Source organism: Aulonocara stuartgranti (assembly GCF_965226115.1).
Source record: "Aulonocara stuartgranti genome assembly, chromosome: 19".
In the NCBI taxonomy this organism is placed as follows: Eukaryota; Metazoa; Chordata; class Actinopteri; order Cichliformes; family Cichlidae; genus Aulonocara; species Aulonocara stuartgranti.
The window spans coordinates 33096365-33112925 of record NC_138955.1 but is presented as its reverse complement, the minus strand read 5'-3'; the positions used below and the strand labels follow the sequence as shown (position 1 = coordinate 33112925).

Genomic DNA, 16561 nt, shown 5'->3' with positions numbered 1-16561 from the left:
GGTTGTTCTTATTAAAACTTCTGGGACAAAGTGTGAAGAAGCTCAAACTTCAGTTGTCCTGTTGCTTTTTTATGGCAAGTTTGAGGAACTCAGTGGCACATGAATTAAGAACGAGTCCATAGATGGCGCTGTCTTTAAACTGGGGGTAAAGAAATGGTTTCCCACTTGTCTGCAGATGCTGAACAATAATCGGATTGCTGTATCAGAGAGCAACTTGGGGTTGGTATCTGTCCCAAGGATACTTGGAGACTGGATCGAACCTCCCACCTTCTGATTAGAGGATGACCTGCTCTACCTCCTGAGCAGTGATGGGAACAACGGGGTTAGAAGTAACGGCGTTACTTTTTTCAGTAACGAGTAATCGAATTACTATTTCTATCGTTACAACGCCGTTACCGTTACTAACAAGAAAATGCGGTCGCGTTACTATGTTTCAACAAACAGACGGCTGACGCTCTGTTCAGCTTACAGCTCCTTATATCAGCTGCAGGAAGTAGCTGTAAGTAAACTGAGCGCTACAGCTTTAAGCAGCTGCGCGCTCCCGCGGGCGGCGATCACTTTCTGGCACAACACCTGGAGCTAAGGGGGCAAAATAATCGCATGAGTGCTGCTGTTTGACTGAGGAAGAACAAAGTAGTCGTGGTCAGCCAATCACATGACCACTTAAAGACAAAGCAACAAGGTGACATGTACCAGTTTTCAATCACGTTTACTGTCTAAGGACAGCACAGCGAGCTCTCTCTGCTTATGAGCCAAAAAAAATAAAAAACAAACCAAAAACAGCCTGTTGGTGGAAAAATGCACCATGTCGACCAATCAAAAAATGATATGGCAACATGACATTTGGTTGTTTAGGAAGAGGAGTGATGAAGAGAGAGAGGGAGTTTTGAGATGTGAGAGATTTGTGACGTTTAGCATGTTTGGAGTGTGTAGTTAATGTGTTGTGTAGTTAGTGTGTAGTGTTGTGGATAGTTTGTGTTGTGTGTCAGAACAATGAGGCGACTGCTGTCTCCAGGTAGAAACAGGAGTGATGCACCTGCTGCTGTCAGACCTGCAGGTATCAGGCTGTGATGTTTCCTTTATAGCGGACAGAAATATTTGGCACAAATAATTTGTGGCATCTTATTGAAGAACAGCTGATTGTTCTGTAAACAGTTTGACATGGTTATTAGAAAACGGGTAAATTACTGCAAATCACTTTGTTGTTTGCAAAACCTGTGCATAGGATTTTAAAGTGACAGTTTAGTTTTTGCATTTAAAGTTATGAAATATGATTCAATAAACATGTTTGTGGCTGTTACAGTAAAAAATATCCCTTTCTACTCGGATTTTATGTTTTTTATCTGATTTTAGATCAGTTGTGTTAGTACAGTAGTCAAAATGAAAAGATAACTGTAAATTCAGACACGTGAGGTTGTGCTGAAAACAATGAGACCAAACAAGGCAAAGTAAATAGTTTGTAAAGGTGAAATGTAGAGGAAACACCAAAAGTAGTTAAAAATGGCCAATTATACCCTGGAGGGTTAAACTTTTTTTTTTAAAGTAATGCAATAGTTACTTTTCAAGTAATTAATTGCTTTTAGAATCTTGTAACTCAGTTACTTTTTTGAAGAAGTAACTATAATTAATTACTTTTTCAAAGTAACTTGCCCAACACTGCCCCTGAGCTACTACTACCCAACTGCTGCTGTTCTTAACACTGTTTAACATTTCACAATAAACAGCAGTTTGGGTCTATAATGCTGTAAGGTCCTGATCTCGTTATAGCACCTAAAGAAGACACAGGTGCAGGAAGGTAGGGCCACTGGGATCTCTGAGTCGGTTAGTCATTTTATTCATTTATTTATTTATAAAGCACATTTAAAAACAGCAAAGAGTCGACCAAAGTGCTGTACAACGTAATAATGAAACAATAACATCATCGAACAGGTAAGAAAATTCAAATACAACTTGGTAACTCTCATACAGTATAGAAAGCCAAAGAGAAAAAATGTGTTTTAAGATGGGATTTAAAGAGTGACAGGTGGGGCCTTTCTAATGTGCAGAGGTAGATTGTTAAAGCTGCAAAAGGTCAGACAAATAGTCTGGTGCTGGGCCATTTAGCGCTTTATAAGTCAAAAGTAAGATTTTACATTTAATTCTAAAATGCACTGAAAGCTAATGAAGAGAAGCAAGCACCGGGGTAACATGTTGGTGTCTCTTCACATGAGTCAAAAGGCAGGCTGCAGCATTTTGTACAAGTTGGAGCCGTGCCAGACTGGACTGACACCGACGTATAGCAAATTACAGTAGTCCACTCGAGAAAGGGCGAACGCATGGACTGCTTGCTCCAGGTTTTTACAGGATAAAAATGATCCCACCTTGGATAGGAGCCTTAATTTAAAAAAGGACCGCTGAACAACTGAATTAATTTGTTTCTCAAATGCAAGTTTGTATCCAAGAAAACCCCCAGGTTTTTTTTATTTTAACAACAAATGCTAAGTTACATAAATCTAAATCTGGGGCATTAAAGTTACAGCTTGGTCTAAAACGAATTACTTCAGTTTTGTCTCAATAAAGGTAAGAAAATTTGAGACCATCCAGGTTTTAACTTCGTCAAGGCATTTGAATAAAGATTCCATGGAAGTGGAGGTGTTTCTATTAAGCCGCAGATAAATCTGGGTGTCGTCGGCGTAAGCGTGAAAGCAGATGTTATGCTTCCTAAAGATTAGGTCTAGGGGTAGCATATAGATTGAAAAGAGAATTGGGCCTAATACGGAACCCTGCGGGACACCACAAGTAAATGGAGCTGTGGAGGAAGTGAAATCAGCAAGGCTCACGGGAAAAGTCCTCTCGGAGAGGTACGACCGAAACCATTCCACAGGGATACCTTTGATACAGTCGCGAGATCAGAATACTGTGGTCAACAGGATCAAAGGCTGCAGTTAAGTCTAGAAGCAGGAGCACAGCTGAGTCACCTGAATCGGTGATTAACAAAATGTCATTAAGAATTTTTAGGAGGGCAGTTTCTGTGTAGTGGTGGGTTTTGAAACCTGACCAGAATATCTGAAAGATATTATGATTATTTAGAAAGGATTGTAGCTGCTCAAACACAATCCTCTCCAAAACCTTTGACAGAAACGGAAACTTGGAAATATGTCTGAAATTAGCAAAAGCAGAGGAGTCAAGGTTCGATTTTTGAAGTACTGGCTGCACTACAGCGTGCTTAAATCCAGTTGGTACCACTCCACAGCTGAGACTACTATTAAAAATAGTTAAAATGTCGGAGCCGACTACCTTAATAATCTTTTTTAAAAATGTGTTGGGACTCCGTCTGTGGGGCAGGATGATGTCTTTATACTGTTACAAAGATCTCCCACTTGGTTAAAACACACAGGCTCAAACTGGTTAAAAGCAGTAGAACAGGTATATGTTAGTGAGGCATCGTACAGAGATAGGGTCGACACAGATCGAAGCATTTCTATCTTATTAATAGAAAACTGCAAGACTCTATGGCAAGTTTCAGCAGAGCTATACATATGAGAGGCAGGGGAGGTATTCGACCCGAATCAATAACTGAGAAGAGAGTTTGGGGATTATTAGAGTTGTTTGCGAGAAACTTAGATTTTTCAGCTTTTACAATGTCCTGATATCTCTATAGACTCTCTCAGCAGCAGAAAGGAAACTTGTAGCTTGTCTTTTTTCCATTTTCGTTCAGCCTTCCTGCACTGTCGTCTAGCTGATCGGGTCGTCTCGTTTGTCCTCCGGTCTGATTGAGTTGTCAGCCTTGCATTTACTAGAAAATTTTGATTCGATCTGCTCGGTGCCATCAACAAGGGAAGAACCCGACCATTTTTTAAAGGCAGTGGAGAACTGTTCTATAGTCAGTGGTTTAAAAACACGATAACGGCGTGTTGGGATTGTTGGTTTAAAATGACAGTGAGATAAAAGTATGTTAAACACTACTGGACAATTATCAGGGAAAATCGCATTCAATATTTCCAAATTAGAAATTGGAAATCCAGAAGACAACACGAGGTCCAACGTGTGGCCCTGTACATGTGTTGGATCCAATGCATGCTGGGTGAAGCTAAAAGAGTCTATGACATTTAAAAAGTCTTTAGCCAGCAGGTTGGAGGAGCTCTGAATTTTGACAGCCCTATTGATACCAGTTTGTACATGCTCCAGATAAAACTGGCTGCTTTTCCTCCACATTTTGCCGTGAAGAGCCAGAAAGTAAATAAATGGCAGACGGAAAAAACGCAGCTTGCTTACATCTTACTTTTCATGCGTGCGCAGTACAGGAATGTAGCGTTCAGTGTGGATGAAAAGGTCTGAAAACTACAGTGTGGATGCGGAGCGTTTTAAGATGAAAACGCCGTTTTCAAATTTATCCGGATTAGTGTAGACGTAGCCTCAGTATCCTGTCCCGTGCTCTACCTGCTGAGGCCCCGCCTGCATGCAGGAGTTTACAGGTTGTCTCACGTTTGTTGTGACCATGCAGACTCATCACACTCTTCAATCACACTTTGAGTATTTGTCTGGTGCCCAGGTTACCCCAGGCTTGGAGTGTAACGCTACCCAGTAGTATATAAGTAAACGATTTCTAGCTGTGTAATTAACGTGTTCTACACATTGATTATCAATAATATGAATATTTTTCTGTGTAATGAGTACTTGAGTATATTTGAATAATAAAAGTACTACACAGGATTGTGTGCTAGCACGCTAAGCCCAGCGACACGTTTCTCTTTTAAAAACATGTTCATACTTTGCTTCTATAGTTTCAAGCAGCAGAAAGGTAAATGTCATATTTGACTTTCTGAATCCACTTGATGGCGTACGTACAGACGCTCCACTGCTGGGCTCAGCGGCGCTAACGTACACGTTCACAGGTCCGTGGGAACGCCGTCCTTTCATGATTCCACATGGTCACATACCCGTCTGTCTCTGTGCTGCTGCTCAGAAATGTTTCACAATTATCAAACTTCCGTCAAGCAATCCAAATTTCATTTCCTTCAAAGTGAGTGTGCAGGAGAACATTTTACACATGAGAAGCTGCTGACAAGCTGTCCGTTTCCCCTACATCCATCCGTATCCTCAAGCTTATGGGCCATCCCAATAGGATCCACCCCCCACACAGCTCTCATTAACTCCCAGCAGGCTCCCCTCCCGTCCTTTCCCTTGGAGGAAGTCATCTCCTCTAATGTTAGTGTTGCGAGGGCCCTCAGGGGCCCCTGTGGAGGCCGGTGGCTTGCCATCGATCGTTACAGCCACTTCAGAAGTAAAAAGGCCCCCTACACGGCTCCTCTGCTCCAGCACAACCCCGCCCCCTCTCAGACATTGACCTTGTGGGTGCCACAGCCGTGGGCCCACATTAGGGGGCAGTAGTACATAATGATGGCAAATGGATGTAGGTAGGTGGGGGCAGAGTGACAAACGGTGGAGGGGGTAGCAGGGACAGCACTTAAACACAAGGCAGCAGAGAGGTGCACAATTTGATCCCGAGCGGTCGTGTTCTAGCATGGCTGTGTTATCCAGCGGCCAGCCCGGCAGGCAGCTGCTGCCCGCGTTTGCTGTGGTTGGCCTCCGATCAGCGAGCCGGCAGAGCGTGAAAGCCTCGCAGCAGTAGCCTAACCACTGCTCTCACGATATGGATGCTAACCCTCCCCAGGCTCACATGCCAATAACTCAATAACAGTTTCCCCAGTCTGTGGGTTTCCTGTGTTTGTGACAATTGTCAGTGTTTTGTGGGGTAGGGGGGTGGGGGGTAGAGGATGGAGCGCATTCAAAGCAAGGTGGAAGGTACAGCCACAGATCACACGGTCTAAAGTTTGGATGCACAGCAAAAGTGGAAAGTTTCCATCCATCATGATACGTAGAGACACGAGAAACCAGACAAAGTGTGCAGATTTCAGGCTGCTGTTAAAAAAGTGTGTATTTTCATTTATTTACACAACATTAGACAGAAACTGGACACACACAGTGATTACTACATCACAGTAGCAATCAGTACTAATTACAGTAGTACAGTACTCTGAAAACCTATTTGCCCTCTACCTGATTCACTTTTTGCATATTTGTCACACTTCAGTGTTTCAGATCATTAAATGTAATATTATACATTGATAACCTGAGTAATTACGTCATGCTATTCTTAAATGGTGCTTTTTTTATTAAGGAGAAAAGCTAGCTTATATTATTATTGTTATTATTATTATGCACAATTGGAGATAACAGTGGTGAACCTTCCCAGGAGTGGTCAGCGTAAGCCCATCAATGACTCATCACAGAGGTCACCAAACAACCAAGAACAATGGCTAATCAGAATCAGCATCGCGTATATGCGCAAACACATACAAGGAATTTGGTTCTGGTAGATCAAGCACAGCAATGTAAATGTAATATGTATTATCACTGCACTCAGTCAAGGTCAGTGCTGATGAAAGAGGCTGGGAAAAATGGCATCCATGGGAGAGTTCAGAGGTGAAAGCAGTGGCAAAAACATCCCGCTGAACCCTAAGACCTTTCTTAATGTGGACTGATGAGACAACAATGACATCTTTGTTTGTTTCCCTTCACATGTGGTGTGAAAGAACACTACATGGTGGTGTAGTGTGATGGTCTGGGGCTGCTCTACTCGTTCCCCTCACCCCCAACAGGTTGTGGCAGATGGAGAGCCTGGTTCTGCTGCAGCTTTCTTCCTGTTAAAGTAGAGTTTTTCCTCCCCACTGTCTCCTGGTGCTGTCTGATTTGTTGATTGTCTCAGTGTCGGGGTTTCTTGATAATATTACAGGATCTTTATCCTATAATATAAAGGTCCTCAAGGTGACTGTTGTTGTGACCTTCAGCTATATAAGTAAAACTGAATTGATTTGTTTCCTTAAGAAGACTCAACAAGTTGACACATATGACAGTTAAGAAAGCACAGCAGTATGTTTAAGCCTGTTTAAGTGCTTACTGCATTTAAACACCAGAATACAAGTGCTATTCTTTCATTAGTCCTTCAGCACTCCTGACAACACCAGATAATTTGGTCATAATGTGTTATTTACACTCAGATAGTTCCAGGTGTTCATGGTTTCAAAAACGGTCTGTCAGATTTGGTCTTCCCAAAAGTGATTTGTGGGAAAAACTGAATGCAAATTGCCCGAGAGTCAGAATTACTAAAGCTTCAAGTTCTAGGAGGACTGTGTGCATCGGAGAGAGCGGAGGCGTCTGGAGGAAACGCTCCTGTGGAAACTTTGAGAGCTGCAGTGTGGATTTTCTCTGTCGTTCGATGAGGCTCATGAACATCTGCTGGGGTGTTTTGTGCAGCTCAGCAGTCATCAAACTAGTATTCCCCTTTTTCATTTGCTTGTTTGTTTGTGTGTGTGTGTGTGTGTGTGCGTGTGCGTGTGCGTGTGTGTGTGTGCGTGTGTGTGGGCGTGTGTGTGTGTGTGTGTGTGTGTGTGTGTGTGCGCGTGTGCGTGTGCGTGTGCGTGTGTGTGCGTGTGTGTGTGTGTGCGTGTGCGTGTGTGTGTGTGCACCTCTAGAAATCAACTCATGCCAGTGGCTTGTTTGTTCTTTGGTCAGTAATACAGAACTCCTCTCACTGCTTGAAAGCAGTATTTCATCACTGTGTCTTACTTTTCCCACTTTTTCCAAATGAAACTAGTAACAGTAGACACGTACGATGTTTAAAGGTGCCTGCGATTGTCCCACACACAATCATCATCATCATCATAGAGACCAGACCCTTTATTGTGCTGGTTAAGAATTTTACATGTGTCACCTGATCAAAAATATAATGATTAGACCGTATAATTAGGATAATTAGATACTGGTGTAATTACAGGTTTAGAAACAGGTTTATTAAAATCATTACATACACTGTGTATGAAAGACGCATATGAGCCTCAAGTGGCCATCTGGGGAACTGCACTTTTGCTCTGCTATGCTAGCAGAGTTGTTCGGGCCAGTGGACACAAACGGCAGTGATATGGTCAACGCGATGACACACATCAGCCTATTACGATGACTGTGCTGTAAGCGAGTGAGTTTGAGGGAGAAAGAAAGCGTCACACTGTTAAAAAGTAAATTTCACTGTGAACTAGTCACTAAATCACTCCATGTTCCAGGATATTAAAGAAAGAATTGATGCATTTTTAACATTCTGGTGCCTGTTAGGACACAGAATTAGATCTAAAAAGTAAAGAAGAAAGTCATTTTCTTTTCATTGTCTTTTAAAGCAGACCGTGTGGACTTTTTTGTCTTGCTGTTGTGAATAATCTGCTGTGTTAGTGGCCTCCTGTATCTCCTCTCAGCACTCCCCGGCTCTTCAATTGTCACAGCTTTGACAGCAAATCTGCATTTCACCCTCCACTCTCACCTGGGAAAGGGAAAAAAAAGGAGCACACCGATTCTATTTCACCTGCCTCTCCTCCCAAAGTGTACGATAAAAACTTTCCAACAGTTGCAATCATCCACACCTACCTCCCCCTTAAACTCCTGTATGAAAAGATGCGATAAAATTTCACTCTGTTTGTGCTGCAATTTAGCCCTCCCTCTCCCCCGTTTGTGTCAAAACAACAGAATCACCTCTCCCAAAAGACAAAAACACTGAAAAAAATATGCACGCAGGTTCCAGGTGTGGGGAGAGTGTGTGGGTGAAGTTACGGTACATTTGCCATTCTAGTTGTGTGTAAATATTAGAAAGCAGCGGGTTCCTGGCGTGAGGAGAAGCCAGGCAAAGCGGCGGCACTAAGACAGGCATCCTTATCGGTATTGTGTTCAGACTCCGGCGTGCTCCTGCTGTTTGTAATCTGCAGCTGCCGCTGTGAGCAAAACTGGACAGGCATTTATTGTCCCAGCAGGAGGACGCTTGACAAGAGAATGTTAAACACTCCGCTACCTGCAATTTTCAAAAAGCGATAGCAGACATGATAAAATGTACACACACATTTAATTTCATCTTTTCTTTTTCGGGGGAGGGAGGAGAAGCAGCAGCACAGAGGAACCGAGACTCGGGGAAAGGAGAGAGGAGTTTCTGTGAGCTCTCACTGTTGCAGCAGTATACGCGAACTGTGGACCAAATGTGGGCTTTCATTTGATTTCTGGCTGATGGTGGCGTCCTCCACCGCACACATGCACACAGTCACATGTGTAGGTGACACACAGGACTGTGGAAAGTCTTGTTTGGGTAAAAAGCAAGCTTAGCAGTAGGCTTTGGTAGTAAAACAAGCTGATGGTTGAACCTTCTTCACAGCTGGCTTACCAAGAAGCATATGCAAGATGCTTGGCAACCCACCTCCACCACAGCTTCTTATTTTGTGTTCACCTGTTCTCTTTGATACCTGTTCTGTGGTCCCTGCTGTGTACTTTCATATCTATGCATGAAGGGAATGGGAGGTCTGGTTTCAGGGACTTCTAAAAGGGACCTCTTAAGACTTGCTATAGATGTCTATCTATGTGTACATATACATATATACACACATTTATTTATTTATAAGGAACCCACAATAGTGGTTGCTAATCTCACTGGCGCCCAAGCCATCAAGTATAACCTAATAAAACATTACACAATAAAGGTGATTGTAATAAAGACGCAAAATATCCACATAATTGTCTCTTACATCCACAATAAGGTTTTACACTTGTAAAAACATACACATGCAAATGTCACTAGGTATACATATACACTCAAAAGTCATCACCTAGCATGCATGTCTTTAGACTGAAGGACTTGCCAATCCATGGATGTACTTTTGTGGATGAGGCCTCCTTTGACTTGTTCCAGTGCATCCTGCATTTGCTTTATTAGATTCAAATTTAATTAGGAACATGTTCTCTAGAAGAACCAACTCCTCCGTGCTGACTTGATCTCACCCTGTTACTGTGTGACAGACCTCAACAGCACGGTCCTGTCCCATCCTCTGATCATTTTTGACAGCATGGTAAAATCATACTGGCAGCAGAGATGTTTCCTTTCCTGATTTGGCTGTGTGAGCAATGGCTCTTAAATTGGGTCACAGCGGCTAATGGATCCCATGCCGGGAGTGCCATTAAGAAGAAATAAACCTATGTGGACATATTTATTAAGCAATTTGCACCTCGTGCCATCTATTAGAGGGCTAATAAGGGAAGCTGTCTGACTGCCCTGCCTCAGCTTTAAGTGAATATCAAAATGTACGATTACAGTGCAATCAAATCAGAGGTAGAATTATGATGTTTAGATTCACACAAGGGTTGGGGATCTTTAACGGCATTTTCATAACTCTAAAAGGGAGAGTTATTAAATTACATTGTAGTAGTTAATGCAACTATTTCTTGTGTTAAACATGTTTCTGCTTGTTATTACTGCCACTACAGCTGGAGGAAGGTGGTGGTGCACCATCAAACAAACAAGCAACAAAGAGAGAAAAACAATGTGCAGGTCACAGTAACGACACTAACTGACACTAAGCTATGATATTTGTACACTAGCCTGTGATATTTGTACACTAGCCTGTGATATTTGTACACTAACCTGTGATATTTGTACACTAGCCTGTGATATTTGTAAACTAGCCTGTGATGTCTGCACAGCAACCTGTGATGTCTGTACACTAGCCTGTGATATTTGTACACTAGCCTGTGATGTCTGTACACTAGCCTGTGATATTTGTACACTAGCCTGTGATGTCTGTACACTAGCCTGTGATATTTGTACACTAGCCTGTGATGTCTGTACACTAGCCTGTGATATTTGTACACTAGCCTGTGATGTCTGTACAGCAACCTGTGATGTTTGTACACTAGCCTGTGATATTTGTACACTAACCTGTGATGTCTGTACAGCAACCTGTGATGTTTGTACACTAGCCTGTGATATTTGTACACTAGCCTGTGATGTCTGTACAGCAACCTGTGATGTCTGTACACTAGCCTGTGATATTTGTACACTAGCCTGTGATGTTTGTACACTAGCCTGTGATGTTTGTACACTAGCCTGTGATGTTTGTACACTAACCTGTGATATTTGTACACTAACCTGTGATGTCTGTACAGCAACCTGTGATGTTTGTACACTAGCCTGTGATGTCTGTACACTAGCCTGTGATATTTGTACACTAAACTGTGATATTTGTACACTAACCTGTGATATTTGTACACTAGACTGTGATGTCTGTACAGCAACCTGTGATGTCTGTACACTAGCCTGTGATATTTGTACACTAGCCTGTGATGTCTGTACACTAGCCTGTGATATTTGTACACTAACCTGTGATATTTGTACACTAGACTGTGATGTTTGTACACTAACCTGTGATGTCTGTACACTAGCCTGTGATGTCTGTACACTAGCCTGTGATATTTGTACACTAGACTGTGATGTCTGTACAGCAACCTGTGATGTCTGTACACTAGCCTGTGATGTCTGTACACTAGACTGTGATGTCTGTACAGCAACCTGTGATGTCTGTACACTAGCCTGTGATATTTGTACACTAAACTGTGATATTTGTACACTAACCTGTGATATTTGTACACTAGACTGTGATGTCTGTACAGCAACCTGTGATGTCTGTACACTAGCCTGTGATATTTGTACACTAGCCTGTGATGTCTGTACACTAGCCTGTGATATTTGTACACTAACCTGTGATATTTGTACACTAGACTGTGATGTTTGTACACTAACCTGTGATGTCTGTACACTAGCCTGTGATGTCTGTACACTAGCCTGTGATATTTGTACACTAGACTGTGATGTCTGTACAGCAACCTGTGATGTCTGTACACTAGCCTGTGATGTCTGTACACTAGCCTGTGATATTTGTACACTAGCCTGTGATGTTTGTACACTAGCCTGTGATATTTGTACACTAACCTGTGATGTCTGTACAGCAGCCTGTGATATTTGTACACTAACCTGTGATGTCTGTACACTAGCCTGTGATGTCTGTACACTAGCCTGTGATATTTGTACACTAGACTGTGATGTCTGTACAGCAACCTGTGATATTTGTACACTAGCCTGTGATATTTGTACACTAACCTGTGATGTCTGTACAGCAACCTGTGATATTTGTACACTAGCCTGTGATATTTGTACACTAGCCTGTGATATTTGTACACTAAGCTGTGATATTTGTACACTAGCCTGTTATGTTTGTACACTAAGCTGTGATATTTGTACACTAGCCTGTGATGTTTGTACACTAGCCTGTGATATTTGTACACTAACCCGTGATGTTTGTACACTAGCCTGTGATATTGGTACACTAGCCTGTGATGTCTGTACACTAACCCGTGATGTTTGTACACTAGCCTGTGATATTTGTACACTAGCCTGTGATGTTTGTACACTAACCTGTGATATTTGTACACTAGCCTGTGATGTTTGTACACTAGCCTGTGATATTTGTACACTAACCCGTGATGTTTGTACACTAGCCTGTGATATTGGTACACTAGCCTGTGATGTCTGTACACTAACCCGTGATGTTTGTACACTAGCCTGTGATATTTGTACACTAGCCTGTGATGTTTGTACACTAACCTGTGATATTTGTACACTAGACTGTGATGTCTGTACAGCAACCTGTGATATTTGTACACTAGCCTGTGATGTTTGTACACTAGCCTGTGATATTTGTACACTAGCCTGTGATATTTGTACACTAGCCTGTGATGTCTGTACAGCAACCTGTGATATTTGTACACTAGCCTGTGATATTTGTACACTAACCTGTGATGTTTGTACACTAACCTGTGATATTTGTACACTAGCCTGTGATATTTGTACACTAACCTGTGATGTCTGTACACTAGCCTGTGATATTTGTACACTAGCCTGTGATGTTTGTACACTAGCCTGTGATGTTTGTACACTAACCTGTGATGTCTGTACAGCAACCTGTGATGTTTGTACACTAGCCTGTGATATTTGTACACTAACCTGTGATATTTGTACACTAACCTGTGATGTCTGTACACTAACCTGTGATGTTTGTACACTAGCCTGTGATATTTGTACACTAACCTGTGATATTTGTACACTAACCTGTGATGTCTGTACACTAACCTGTGATGTTTGTACACTAACCTGTGATGTCTGTACAGCAACCTGTGATATTTGTACACTAGCCTGTGATGTTTGTACACTAGCCTGTGATATTTGTACACTAACCTGTGATGTCTGTACACTAACCTGTGATGTCTGTACACTAACCTGTGATATTTGTACACTAGCCTGTGATATTTGTACACTAGCCTGTGATGTCTGTACACTAGCCTGTGATATTTGTACACTAGCCTGTGATGTCTGTACACTAGCCTGTGATATTTGTACACTAACCTGTGATGTCTGTACAGCAACCTGTGATGTTTGTACACTAGCCTGTGATATTTGTACACTAGCCTGTGATGTCTGTACACTAACCCGTGATGTTTGTACACTAGCCTGTGATGTCTGTACAGCAACCTGTGATGTTTGTACACTAGCCTGTGATATTTGTACACTAGCCTGTGATGTCTGTACAGCAACCTGTGATATTTGGACACTAGCCTGTGATATTTGTACACTAACCTGTGATGTTTGTACACTAGCCTGTGATATTTGTACACTAACCTGTGATGTCTGTACAGCAACCTGTGATATTTGGACACTAGCCTGTGATATTTGTACACTAGCCTGTGATGTCTGTACACTAACCTGTGATATTTGTACACTAGACTGTGATGTTTGTACACTAGCCTGTGATGTCTGTACACTAGCCTGTGATATTTGTACACTAACCTGTGATATTTGTACACTAACCTGTGATGTCTGTACACTAACCTGTGATATTTGTACACTAACCTGTGATGTCTGTACACTAACCTGTGATGTTTGTACACTAACCTGTGATGTCTGTACAGCAACCTGTGATATTTGTACACTAGCCTGTGATGTCTGTACAGCAACCTGTGATATTTGTACACTAGCCTGTGATGTTTGTACACTAACCTGTGATATTTGTACACTAACCTGTGATGTCTGTACAGCAACCTGTGATGTTTGTACACTAGCCTGTGATATTTGTACACTAGCCTGTGATGTCTGTACAGCAACCTGTGATATTTGGACACTAGCCTGTGATATTTGTACACTAACCTGTGATGTTTGTACACTAGCCCGTGATATTTGTACACTAACCTGTGATGTCTGTACAGCAACCTGTGATGTTTGTACACTAGCCTGTGATATTTGTACACTAGCCTGTGATGTCTGTACAGCAACCTGTGATATTTGGACACTAGCCTGTGATATTTGTACACTAGCCTGTGATGTCTGTACACTAACCTGTGATATTTGTACACTAGACTGTGATGTCTGTACAGCAACCTGTGATATTTGTACACTAGCCTGTGATGTCTGTACAGCAACCTGTGATATTTGTACACTAGCCTGTGATGTTTGTACACTAACCTGTGATATTTGTACACTAGCCTGTGATGTTTGTACACTAGCCTGTGATATTTGTACACTAACCTGTGATGTCTGTACAGCAACCTGTGATATTTGTACACTAGCCTGTGATGTCTGTACAGCAACCTGTGATATTTGTACACTAGCCTGTGATGTTTGTACACTAACCTGTGATATTTGTACACTAACCTGTGATGTCTGTACAGCAACCTGTGATGTTTGTACACTAGCCTGTGATATTTGTACACTAGCCTGTGATGTCTGTACAGCAACCTGTGATATTTGGACACTAGCCTGTGATATTTGTACACTAACCTGTGATGTTTGTACACTAGCCCGTGATATTTGTACACTAACCTGTGATGTCTGTACAGCAACCTGTGATGTTTGTACACTAGCCTGTGATATTTGTACACTAGCCTGTGATGTCTGTACAGCAACCTGTGATATCTGTACACTAGCCTGTGATATTTGTACACTAGACTGTGATGTTTGTACACTAGCCTGTGATGTCTGTACACTAGCCTGTGATGTTTGTACACTAACCTGTGATGTCTGTACAGCAACCTGTGATATTTGTACACTAGCCTGTGATGTCTGTACACCAACCTGTGATATTTGTACACTAGCCTGTGATGTTTGTACACTAACCTGTGATATTTGTACACTAGCCTGTGATGTCTGTACAGCAACCTGTGATGTTTGTACACTAGCCTGTGATATTTGTACACTAGCCTGTGATGTCTGTACAGCAACCTGTGATATTTGGACACTAGCCTGTGATATTTGTACACTAACCTGTGATGTTTGTACACTAGCCCGTGATATTTGTACACTAACCTGTGATGTCTGTACAGCAACCTGTGATGTTTGTACACTAGCCTGTGATATTTGTACACTAGCCTGTGATGTCTGTACAGCAACCTGTGATATTTGGACACTAGCCTGTGATATTTGTACACTAGCCTGTGATGTCTGTACACTAACCTGTGATATTTGTACACTAGACTGTGATGTTTGTACACTAGCCTGTGATGTCTGTACACTAGCCTGTGATATTTGTACACTAACCTGTGATATTTGTACACTAACCTGTGATGTCTGTACACTAACCTGTGATATTTGTACACTAGACTGTGATGTCTGTACAGCAACCTGTGATATTTGTACACTAGCCTGTGATGTCTGTACAGCAACCTGTGATATTTGTACACTAGCCTGTGATGTTTGTACACTAACCTGTGATATTTGTACACTAGCCTGTGATGTTTGTACACTAACCTGTGATATTTGTACACTAACCTGTGATGTCTGTACAGCAACCTGTGATATTTGTACACTAGCCTGTGATGTCTGTACAGCAACCTGTGATATTTGTACACTAGCCTGTGATGTTTGTACACTGACCTGTGATATTTGTACACTAACCTGTGATGTCTGTACAGCAACCTGTGATGTTTGTACACTAGCCTGTGATATTTGTACACTAGCCTGTGATGTCTGTACAGCAACCTGTGATATTTGGACACTAGCCTGTGATATTTGTACACTAACCTGTGATGTTTGTACACTAGCCCGTGATATTTGTACACTAACCTGTGATGTCTGTACAGCAACCTGTGATGTTTGTACACTAGCCTGTGATATTTGTACACTAGCCTGTGATGTCTGTACAGCAACCTGTGATATCTGTACACTAGCCTGTGATATTTGTACACTAGACTGTGATGTTTGTACACTAGCCTGTGATGTCTGTACACTAGCCTGTGATGTTTGTACACTAACCTGTGATGTCTGTACAGCAACCTGTGATATTTGTACACTAGCCTGTGATGTCTGTACACCAACCTGTGATATTTGTACACTAGCCTGTGATGTTTGTACACTAACCTGTGATATTTGTACACTAGCCTGTGATGTCTGTACAGCAACCTGTGATGTTTGTACACTAGCCTGTGATATTTGTACACTAGCCTGTGATGTCTGTACAGCAACCTGTGATATTTGGACACTAGCCTGTGATATTTGTACACTAACCTGTGATGTTTGTACACTAGCCCGTGATATTTGTACACTAACCTGTGATGTCTGTACAGCAACCTGTGATGTTTGTACACTAGCCTGTGATATTTGTACACTAGCCTGTGA

At 42.0% G+C, this 16561-nt stretch overlaps 1 protein-coding gene across 3 annotated transcripts in view; it reads right to left on the bottom strand.

Annotated features, from left to right (window-relative positions):
* The window catches only part of slc3a2b (solute carrier family 3 member 2b), a 250669-nt gene that overhangs the window by 190235 nt on the left and 43873 nt on the right, over positions 1–16561 (bottom strand). The gene's annotated exons all lie outside the window — the stretch shown is intronic.